At 40.4% G+C, this 10,611-nt stretch overlaps 1 long non-coding RNA gene across 1 annotated transcript; it reads right to left on the bottom strand.

Annotated features, from left to right (window-relative positions):
• Positions 1-469: 469 nt before the first annotated feature.
• LOC108448372 lies at positions 470-6,646 on the bottom strand. The gene is made up of 3 exons (XR_001864274.1): positions 6,498-6,646; positions 3,020-3,288; positions 470-2,403 (listed from the first exon to the last, which is right to left on the bottom strand). It is a non-coding gene; the product is annotated as an uncharacterized LOC108448372 (long non-coding RNA).
• Between the last annotated feature and the right edge of the window lie 3,965 nt (positions 6,647-10,611).

The raw sequence follows: 10,611 nt of genomic DNA, 5'->3' as shown, positions 1-10,611 counted from the left end.
AGGATAAAAGGCGAGAGCGGGGCTCCTCGCCTTCGCTTTTTGCTAATATTTACATAAAACACTGCCCCTCTCTCCAGGTGAGGAGGTGTGCTGGTGCCTCCATGGCTTTCCATGACAAGGTGATGCGGAAAGTCGGGCTCCTGTCCAGGCTGTTCCGGAGGATTTGACCTCTGTGTGTGCTTCTCCTGCTGCCCCTTCGGGTTTAGCTCCGCTGCACTGGGGCAGAGCGTTCTCTCACAAACAAACTTGGAGATAATCAGCTTCCTGGCAATCCCGAAGTCTCCTTAGTGTTGGATCACACAAGCTGAACTGCGGCTCTGTCCGTATCCTCCCTGCACTGCTGCTCGCTCAGTGTGTGCTGGTGACGAGATTTATCTGTTTGTTATTGCTGGGAATGGTCGCAGATCAGAACGGAGTAAACAGTTTGGTTAAAATTAATCAAAACCCAATTCAACCAATCAGTGCAACATTGATCGTCTCTACTTATTTATTTCCTTTCAAGTTCCGTGCTACCAATGGCAGCACCACAGTAGGAATATTTTAAAATAATTCTTAAAAATAATTCTTGTGAAAAAGTGAAGATGCTCTGACTATAATAGATTGTTATTAAGGGAAAGGACATAACATTCCTTGGAAAAACTGGAGGGCCAACACTTCTGATGCAAGGTTATTTTTACAATACTTGCATTTTTATCGGTTGATGTATTTTAACTGGAGCCCTGACAATAGTCACAAAAAATTATTACTCTGGCATGGAGCTACTTATCTGACAAATGCAATGCGAATGGTCTTGTTCTTATCAATGAGATCAGATTTCAAAAAAATGAGTACGAGGAATGAGGCGTTGCTTTGTGAACAGATAACCTTGCAGGCAAACTCGCAAACCTGAATAAAAGGATGTCTCTATGAAATAATCTGTGCATAAGTGCAATCAGGTCAGACTGTAATAGACAGCGAGGGGGGTGGAATCAAAAGGGGGAAAAACTCATTTCATCACAGTTAATGGCAAGGAAAAGAAGGCAAGGAAGGACTTTCTTTGGAGCGGAGCTGTTGCGACAAAGACCAGGGCTTCAGCGTGTCATGCACCATTTGCTGGTGCACTAGCGCTCTTTTCAAGAGCTGTGAAGCCATTATTGTAATGTGAAAAAAGTAGAAAGAAATACTCCCTCCTGGTCACTGGAAGGGCAAATGAGGTGCAGGCTTTTTTTTTTTTTCTTCCTTGTGTTTTTTTTTTTTTTTCCCCTACACTGTTTGTGCAGAGAGGTTTCTAGATTCCCCCTGGTAAAGCTCCACTGGGATGCAGGAAAGATCACAGTGCCCTTATAAACAACACTTCTTGGCACTGTTTACCTTCTTTTGTGACTTTGTTGCCTGTGAAGGAGGATAGGAGTATCAGAGGTCCAATTGCAATGAACGTTTTCCCTTTTGTCTTTGAAGGAGCAGAACCTTAGAATATTCTCCAGCTGAAGTTTCACAGTGCATTTCTGTGGTTTAGATTTTAAATAAAAAAAGAATTCCAGTACATTCCTGTATGGTAAAGTTATCTAGTGGTGATAATAAATCCAATATTCTTTGGATTTTGTGTGTTTTATTAAAAAGAGAAGAGAAAGAATCCTTTGTTCCTTGGCATAATGCAATCCTGTCTCTGAACAATTCTAATTTGCAAACCAAGTACTTTGTAAATTGTGAAAACCTGGTTATAACTTGAAGGCTGAATAAAATGGGTCATCTTATAACTGAAAGATAAATATAGATGTAAAATAGTGCCACAAATGTCTTTTAAGCAACAAAAAATAAATAAATAATAGGTTTCAGAACTGGCTTGTTCTTGTATAGTTTATGGGTAAAGCAAGATTACACATACAGCCCTGCAGCCGATTCCCAGGACTGCTAAAGTGTGAAGAACAGGAGTGACATTCTGGTCTTCAATAAATCACTATAAAAATGTTTATGGACCCTGCAATTTACTGTCTTTTAAATGCAAATTGAAAGGGGCATCGTCACAAGTGTAAAGGAGACCTGCAGTGGCCTAAAGGAATTACAAAATGTTGCAAAAGGCTTCTGAAATTGTGTGATCTTAAATGGTTCTATTTAAAAAAATGATTTCCCATTTATACTTCTGTGACAGCTTTGTTAATTTATTAAAGAGATCTCTGTGAATTGCAGGAAGGTGTTTATGAGCACTGCGCTTCACGGGAGCTGTTCACAGGGGCTCTCAAGGAGCTGCAGTTTAATTTGGCAGGCACTGGGGGCAAGTTTGCTGCTCACCTACAAGTAACGTGGAAGGCCATGGGGGTTCAAAAATGTATAAAGCAGTGGTCTTGTCTGACAAATTACTGGTAAAGTAGCAAAGATTTCCTTCCTCTTCCCAGCTCCTCCGTGCAGTCATCTGCTGTGAAACTCCTAAACAGAAAAAACGTGCTGGATGAACAGATCAGCATCCCTCAGTTCACCATGGATGAAGGCAGACACTTGAGGATGCGGCTTAGGGGTGAACGTGGTGGTGGTGCTGGCTTGATGGTTGGGCTTTTATCTTAAAACTTTTCCAACCTTATTGATTCTGTGATTCTAAGTCCAAATTGGGTGAAGAGTGAATCATCTTTTTGTGCTGCGGCTATGCTTTCTCCAATGGAAATGAACACATTTCCACTTACACATTTACCATTTTATCTAGAAAATATTTCTCTATGTGGAAGCAGATTTAATCCATATAAATTAAGCATTACAGAAGGAGTTTTCATCAGTTGGATGGGTTACTTTCTTCTTTTGTTCCATCGATTGGTAAATTTTTAGTTTTGTTTTTTTTTTTTTTTTTAGCTAAGAGCCATGATTTTCTCTACTTGTGTGATCTAATTGACGCCAAATTTGATTTTTTAAAGAATAAAGTATTCCTTGAGACAGTATGGGATATGAATGTGTGCAGTTGGAACACTGTAATTGTTTGCATAGCTTAGAATTCTCCACAGCCTACTTCATCACTTCTGTCTAATTTAATGACAAATAATCATGATGGACTCACATGATATTCATGCTGTGTACAAGGAGGATGTGAGTGTATCTGGCACTGGATGATGCTACTTCTCCTGTTTTTCATATCCTTGTACTCCTTAAGAAGAAAGGCGTGGGTATCTGATTTCTGGCAACCCTTAGGTTAAATATGCTGCTTTGGCACTGACAGATTATTTAGCCGTCAGAAATAGTTGGAGAATGGGCTGTCAGGATCCAAAGTCTGTAGAACATCTGCTTGTCTGGCCTGGGCAGCTTCTCAGCATACACATGGTGGAGGATCTTTGGAAACAAAACGACATAAATTAATTTGGAGGGTGTGTGTATCTGCATGACTCTACCCATGGAAAAATGATATTGCTTGGCTCTATCACACTGCAGACTTTCTAAGCCCTAAATAGAGCAGTAATAGTTTACAACTCAATAGCACCCTGGATGTAGTGGTGTTCATTTTGTTGTCATGCAAAACTGCTGAAGCGCTCTACCTCTTCCTGCAGCCCCGTGTCTGCCTGGATATTGTCTTTGTAGCAGGGTTTAATATGTAGGTACCTACTTGTCAGGATTAGAAGTGTTGTAATCCAGTGTTTTCAGAAAAAGTAACTCCTTTCCTGTTTCAGACCTGCTTGAGCCAGGGGCTTACAGCAATCAGGACCTTGTCTGGAGTCATTCTGACCCACAGCCAGCCCCCTCTGTGTCCCTGTGACCAAAGTATCTCCTTGTGTGCCTGTAAAATTAATTGAGAATATGCAACATTTTTGCATTAATGCAGGACCAGGTTTTGATACCTGGGTTTTGGGGAGGGCTGGAGCATGTGTTGCTGCTCAGTAGTATTTCATGCTCATTTTCATCTGGCAATATCAGCTCATGGTTTAGAGCAGGCTTTGGAAGAGCTGGACTCCTCTCCAGGAAAATGACTCAGCTCCCCACCTTTGCATTGCTAATACCCCATTATCAATGCCATCCTGGCAGCACGTGGAGACATTTAGGAGCTGTACTATGCACCCATAATCCCACAAGCTTGAAACTTATGCAAAGCCCTCGGAAATCACATCTGTGTTCCTTCAGCACTGGGAAGGATCAAAGACTCACCTCTGCACAAAGGCTCTCAGTAGCACTGGATCAAATGGCTTGTCACTGTCTGTGCAGCTGCAGGCACGATGGAGAGTCAAATGGGACAGGGATTTGCTAACGAGGAGCATTAACATGGACCTGTTAAATTCTCTTTCTAGGATAAGACCTCGTTTCTGCATTTTAAGTGCAAGTAACGCTGCTCATCAGTGGAGGGAGAGGAATGGTGCATCTCTAGTGGTGGCTGAAGGCAAGTGTGGGTGAACACTTGCCAAGCTGTGCTTAGTCTTGACACGTTGTGCTGCAGCCTGGGAGAGTGGGAGTGCTTATGCACAACAGCTAAGTTTGATTTTCAGAAGACTTTGCATAGTGAGTTCATTAGTTAAGAGTCAATTGCCTGATGTGGTGTCCCACCATGAGAGTGCAGAAAGTTATCAATTTTTAGGGGAGGTGGAAAATGCTTCCTTTGTTCAGCTATCCTAAAATATGTTTAATGACTGATTCAGAGCTATCTAACATGGTTTATTTCAGAATCTGTTAGTCCAGTTTTACCAATACCCTGTGTACTTCCAGGTGGCGAGAACCCAAGAAGCTGCATCTGGCCTGTCTAGTGAGAGGAAGATGTTCTAATCACTTGTGCATATCACTCATGTCCTGTATATAAGACTAGTTCCTAGCTGAGCACTGGCAATGAGCGAGGGAACTGGGGGTCTGTTAGCACTCATGCCCAAAACTAAACAGAAGGAAGATTCAGAGCATGGGCTGTCCTGTTTCCTCTCATTCTCCCCCTAAGATGAGCAAAGGTTGCTAAAACAATGCTGATAATGAGGTTTGACCCTCTCATTACCCTCAGCCTCTGCCTACAAACCATCTGCACTGAAAATCCCTGAACTCCACCCAAGGGGTTTGAACTTGGAAACTGTTAATCTTCCAAATATGATGTAGTTTCTGGCATTATTTGCTTCCTAGCCCTTATAATACTCTGATCCTTTAATGCACAGTGGCACTCAGTCTCAAACACAGCAATGTAGCAGCACCAAGCCATTTTTCCTTCCTCCTGGATTCCTGTTTCCCCTTCCTATCCTGGCTGCCCAGGGATAGCAGCAGGCAGTCCCCAGTGCATTTATGGATGAGCTCTGCTATGCCAATGGGGAGCAGTAAATAAATGATGACACTTGGACTGTTGAGTGCACTTGGGATAGCTGGGAGCAGCCAGGACTGCCCTACCATCAGTGTCAGTGTGTGTTTGATGGAATGATCCAAGCACAGTCCTCAAGTCGCTAGCTGTTTCAGGAATCCAGTCCCTGTTCTGGTATTCCTACCAGGATAACATATTTACTTTGTTAAGCTACTCCAGGTCTTTGTGACCATGTTCAAAATCTGTCCAAAATGTCCTTTGCCTATGAAGGTGCTCAAGCTCGTTTCTGCAGGTTCAGGTTGAAACCACGCTTCTATTTGCTGTCTGTGGATATGTGTGAGTTCCTGGCATTTGTCATAGGGATAGGGATTTGCCCCTCTGTCCTTGGGCAGGATTTTCCCTCCTGCTATAAATTTGCAGAGTACTGTGTATCATTTCCCTCCTGGCTGCCACCCTGTGCCTCATAAGTGATTGTACTCTAGTGGGGAAGTGATTTGTATGTATATTTTTATAAAACACTTTGGGATCCTTGGGGAAGAAAGTTGTTATATAAATGTATTTCCCAGGGGAAAGTAGTGGAAATCTCATTACTTGGAACATACAGCGTATTTAAAAGTGGGTTTGACAAAACACTAGAAAATAAAGGAAACAATCCTGAACTGGCACTGGGATGGTCTAAATGATCTAGCAGATATTTTCCATCTCTGAAGTTTGTCTCATGATTTTATTTAGTGCATTGGAAAAAGGGCATGAGGAACGCTAAAGCCATGCACATATAAAATATGTTTCAGGAACACTGTGGCTTATTTTAATATAACCTTTAGCAAAATACTGTGGTTTGCTTACTTGCTGATTTATTTTAGGTAGTTCAAAATATTTCTGTTAGTGATCTCTTTGAAATACTTTAGGTGGTGCAATGGATTTGTAGCAAAACACAGCATGTAACTTGAGTGTACTCTCTGAAGCCAGGTATTTGGTGCCAAGCAAAATTTGTATGTGTAGCTTCTGTTTTAAGCAATTATATGGTTGTAATACATAGTAGAGAAATTAAGTGGAAGTACATTTTGCCCTAAGGGATTACTGTAGCTGTTGGATTTCTTTTAAACAAGTTTTGCCCCTCAAACAGTAAGGTTCCTATAATAAATCACTTATGTAATCATCTGCAGTATATTTTAAAAAATTACCAAAAAAACCCCCAACAAACCCAAAACAAAGGAAGAAAGGAAATGTCAGTTGGAAACAAATGGTGAAGTAAAGGTTTGCTATAGCAAGAAAGCACACTCACCTGTTTGGAGGGAAGTGGTTAAACAGGAGCTGAGGAGTCAAACAGAGGCTGCTCTGTGGCTGGACGCAGTGTAATGACTTCACTGCAGTAAACTGCTTATGTAATAAACTGCATGGATGTCACTGGAGAGTAACCAAAACCATCCATCTGAACCATTTCTGAGCTCACTTAAATTAATAGTGATCTTCTCTCTGAAGGGAAAAATTGAAAAAATACATCAAGAAAAGCCACGCAGAGATGTTATGAAATAAGACTAGTGAGGTCATTAAAGATAAGCCTTCCTTGAGCATGGAGAAAGGCTCGAGTTGTGATACTTCAGCCTTCAGAAGCTGGTTATCAGTCTTCAGCCAAGTTATTCTAGCTGCTATTTGCTAGTTAAATAAGAAGTGTACAGTGAATAAGAGTCTCACCTAATTGACGTATAAATTGGCCAAATGGTTTTCAAGACAGTTTATTTTTAAGAAGTCTTGTTTTGGCTGCCATAGCTAAGATATAGTTTTGTATTCCTCTATAAGATACAGACAAATGACAGCTACAACCAATCAAGCTGCAGTGCTGTGAAATATGTCAACTCCTTTCAACAGACCCGATTTCCAGAATAACCTTTTCCCCCAGACATTTGTTTTCCTTTGATTCCAGTGATGAGACCCAAAGGGATTTCATTCAGAATGCTTGTGAATTCCAGCTTTGGGAAGCCATAAAAAGAGAGCAAGAGTGGCAAATCTCAGAAACAAACGAAATTAAAATGCAAGTTCCAACTGATCATTTGCAAACTCTTTTACGAACTGGTAGCAAATTTTTAAAGAAGAATTCAACAGTTAGGAGAACAGGGTGATTTCTAGTAGTGCCTTTTGTACATCAGATAATTTACTATTTGCTCATGAATGTCCACTTTTTCCACTCTATGATCTAATTTCTGTTCATGCCCAGTATGCAGAAGGATAATTTACCACTGAACCTCTTGCGAGATGTCAGCCTTGCTTACAGATAGGTTCTTCCTTGTTCCCTTGCTCTGTGTGGCCATTTATTTGTCACGTGAGATTTAGAGAGTTCTTAATCTCATCTTTCACCCTTATTTCCCTACTTAAACAAACAAATAAACAAGCAGCTCCCCCCTCAAAAAACTAAAACCAATCAACCAAGCAAAAAAACCCCAGACTCAACAAAAGCTCTCCAACAAAACCAATAAGCTCACTTTAAATATTTGTTAATGTTTACATAATAGCATTTGTAAAACACTTTCAGGTCTGTTCTGGGAAAGCCCCACCAGTGAGGGGTCAGCTGCCCACTTGTTACAGGTTTTTTAATAGCTGGAGCTTGTTCTGTGAAATAAAAATTGGCATATAACCGCGGATCAGCCTTAAAATTATAGTCTCTGGTTTGTTCCCATGCTCACTGAGCACCTGGGAGTTCAGTCTTTTCCACAACTGGTTGTTTTCCAGCAGGGAGTCCCTCTACACCACCTCCTATTCCTTCTGTAATCTCAGGCAGCCTTCCTCTCATTCACTTCTTTTAATGGTGGAAAAAAATATACAGTAAAAAAAAAGAGAAAATGTTGATCTCCACAGATCTCAATAGATGTGTTTCAAGAGATTTAAAGAAGCATTTTCAGGGGTATGCTTTAGGGATATGGTTTTTTTTTTGTCAGAGCTTATTGCTTTTAGACCTTTATTTTTTAATATTTTTTGTGCTCTAAACATAGACAAACAGATTGCTTACATCTTTATATGTTTACTGTGGCTCAAATTGCTGCTTTTAGGGTTTTAGAGAAGTGCTAGTGATAAGTTGTATGTTTTTAGTTGTAGTCTCCTCTTGTTCTCATCATTTTGGTTTGAGTAATTCTTGTTTTTCTAACAGATGGTTTGGATGTGGTCATTATTTTCTGTAGTCGGTTCTTTTTCTCCAGTGCTCTTGGTTGAAAAATTCATATTTATGCTATGAGATACAAGTGATACTTAATGACGAGTACAGAAGAGGCTCAGGGATTTCAAAGCACTTGGGTAAGAAGGTAGACTTGCAGAGAAGTATTGAATTTAGTGGTCATAAAACAAAACGCTTGCATCATTTAGAATTAATTTTATTATGTATACTACAAATATAGTGTGTAAAATCATTCTAATGCAGAATTTAATCTTTGTGTTTTCTAGTTTCTGTGGAGTATATCTGTTATCATCTGCTCTTCCTTTTGCTCTGTTACAGCAGACACTGATGACTTGGCAGTAAAACAGTATCTTAGACAAACTGTCTCTTTCAAAAAGTGTTTTTCAAAGATCATAAAAATTTAAATAAAAAGAAGTGTGTGAGAGATACTGTTCATTTAGCTGTTTTTTCCCTCTGATCTTTTTCATAACCTGTGCTTCCCTGCACCAAAGGCTCTTTTTTTCTAGGGGTGTGATCTGTATCCCAGACCAGGCTGCACTGCAGGCCAAGCAGAGCATTCCCTAACCCTCATCGAGTGTTTACTCATGTACTACTGTGTACAGAATATGAAGACCATTTTCATATTATTTAAAAAAAAGAAACAGCACATAAAAGCTGTTACAGCCATGCAATTCAGTAATGACAGGGAAAACTGGAGAGTACCTGTGCAAGCCTCCGTGCTGAGTGATGAACACACATGGTAAATATGGTGCTGCAATGGGATCACACACATTGGACCAGTCATACTTGGATCATTTAATGAGCAAAGAGTGATTGTCTGGAAAACAAAATGCAAATCTTCCTCATGCTGAAAGAAAATTCACATTCCCCACAACCAAGGGGAACAACTGTGAATGAGAACATCCTCATTTTATTTCTAGGAAGTCCCTTTCCAGTAGCCAAACATCATTATTCAGTTTGTGAAGTTTCAATAGTAAGCTGAAACAGGGAACAAAACAATTGGTAGGTCCTACTTTATCTTAGTCAGGGAGAGAAGATATGGAATATCATTGCCTTTCCCTTGGAAGATATTTCCGTTGTCTTCTGCCTTTGCCCTCTGTAAAACTCAATCCCCTGTGAGAAATTCAAATCTATGAGCATGGCAAGGACATTCTGGAGACCAGGCAGAACATTTGCATATTCTCATAACCATAAACATATATTTTTTCCATTTGTGCCGTGAGGTTCTCCATTCATATTCTAAGTGGCAAAAGCTTTTAGCTGTGATTGGGCCCAGTCCTCAGTGGACAAGAACCAAGTGTATTGCATGGCATTTATTAATCTCAAAAAGTTGTCTTTCAAAACATGTCTAAAAACATATGGGAGTTAAGCGAAGCAAAGCAATTGCACGTTCATTTGTTATTTCAACAAGCTCATTTCTTATGATTTCAGTTGTATAATAGATGGGGAGCTGTTTGCAGGTTGTTTGTTGTCATATATTTCTCATTTGGTTCCTTGGGTTAGAGAAGCGAAAGGCTGAACTGAGGAGTGGATGGTGTTACACCATCTGTAGGGGTTTTGCCTTCCCTTCTCATTCTTTTGTCAGATGGCACCTGAAATGCTTCTCAGGCAGTCACTTAGAGCCTGTCAGTCCTGCAGGGGTCACTGGGGATGAAGCCATCATCTGATGTGCCACTCTTGGCATTTGGGGTTCCAGGCAGGCGTATTTCTGTGTATAGAAAGGTGTATTTCTGTCTGGGAAATCGCTTGTTGGATTTGTGAACCACTGGGCCATGTCCAGCATGAGAGATTTTCAGCAGCTTCCTCAGTAATCCTTTACTTGCAATTGCCCTGTGATGGCTCATTGTGTTGGTTACTCCTACAATGGATTTATGAAGTACTATTTTACACAAGAAGATATTTACTCTGCAACAGTTGAATAAAAGCATTTCTCCAAAGCCTATTGTCTGTTAAATCAGTGCTCCCTAAGGAGAGAAGATACATCGCATATTTGCTGCCTGTCATTTTTAGTTTTGGTTTTCTCTTGTACTTTTTGTTTATGTGCTATCAACAACCTTTTCCACATTGAACAGAATGAGTGATTTTTTGAGCTGAGCACTAAGCTGTGGTTTGCATGGACTCCTTTCCTACCTACAAGAAAATGTTCCTACCTGATGAGAGAGGTCCCCTTCCTAATCCTGAGGGAAGGGATTTCCTGTCACGAGGGAAAAAAATAGATTTTTTTTTTTTAAAT

Source organism: Corvus brachyrhynchos, unplaced genomic scaffold (genome assembly GCF_000691975.1).
Source record: "Corvus brachyrhynchos isolate BGI_N302 unplaced genomic scaffold, ASM69197v1 scaffold26, whole genome shotgun sequence".
NCBI classification, from domain to species: domain Eukaryota; kingdom Metazoa; phylum Chordata; class Aves; order Passeriformes; family Corvidae; genus Corvus; species Corvus brachyrhynchos.
Note: the sequence above shows the minus strand (reverse complement) of the source record. Positions and strands in the feature narration are given on the sequence as shown.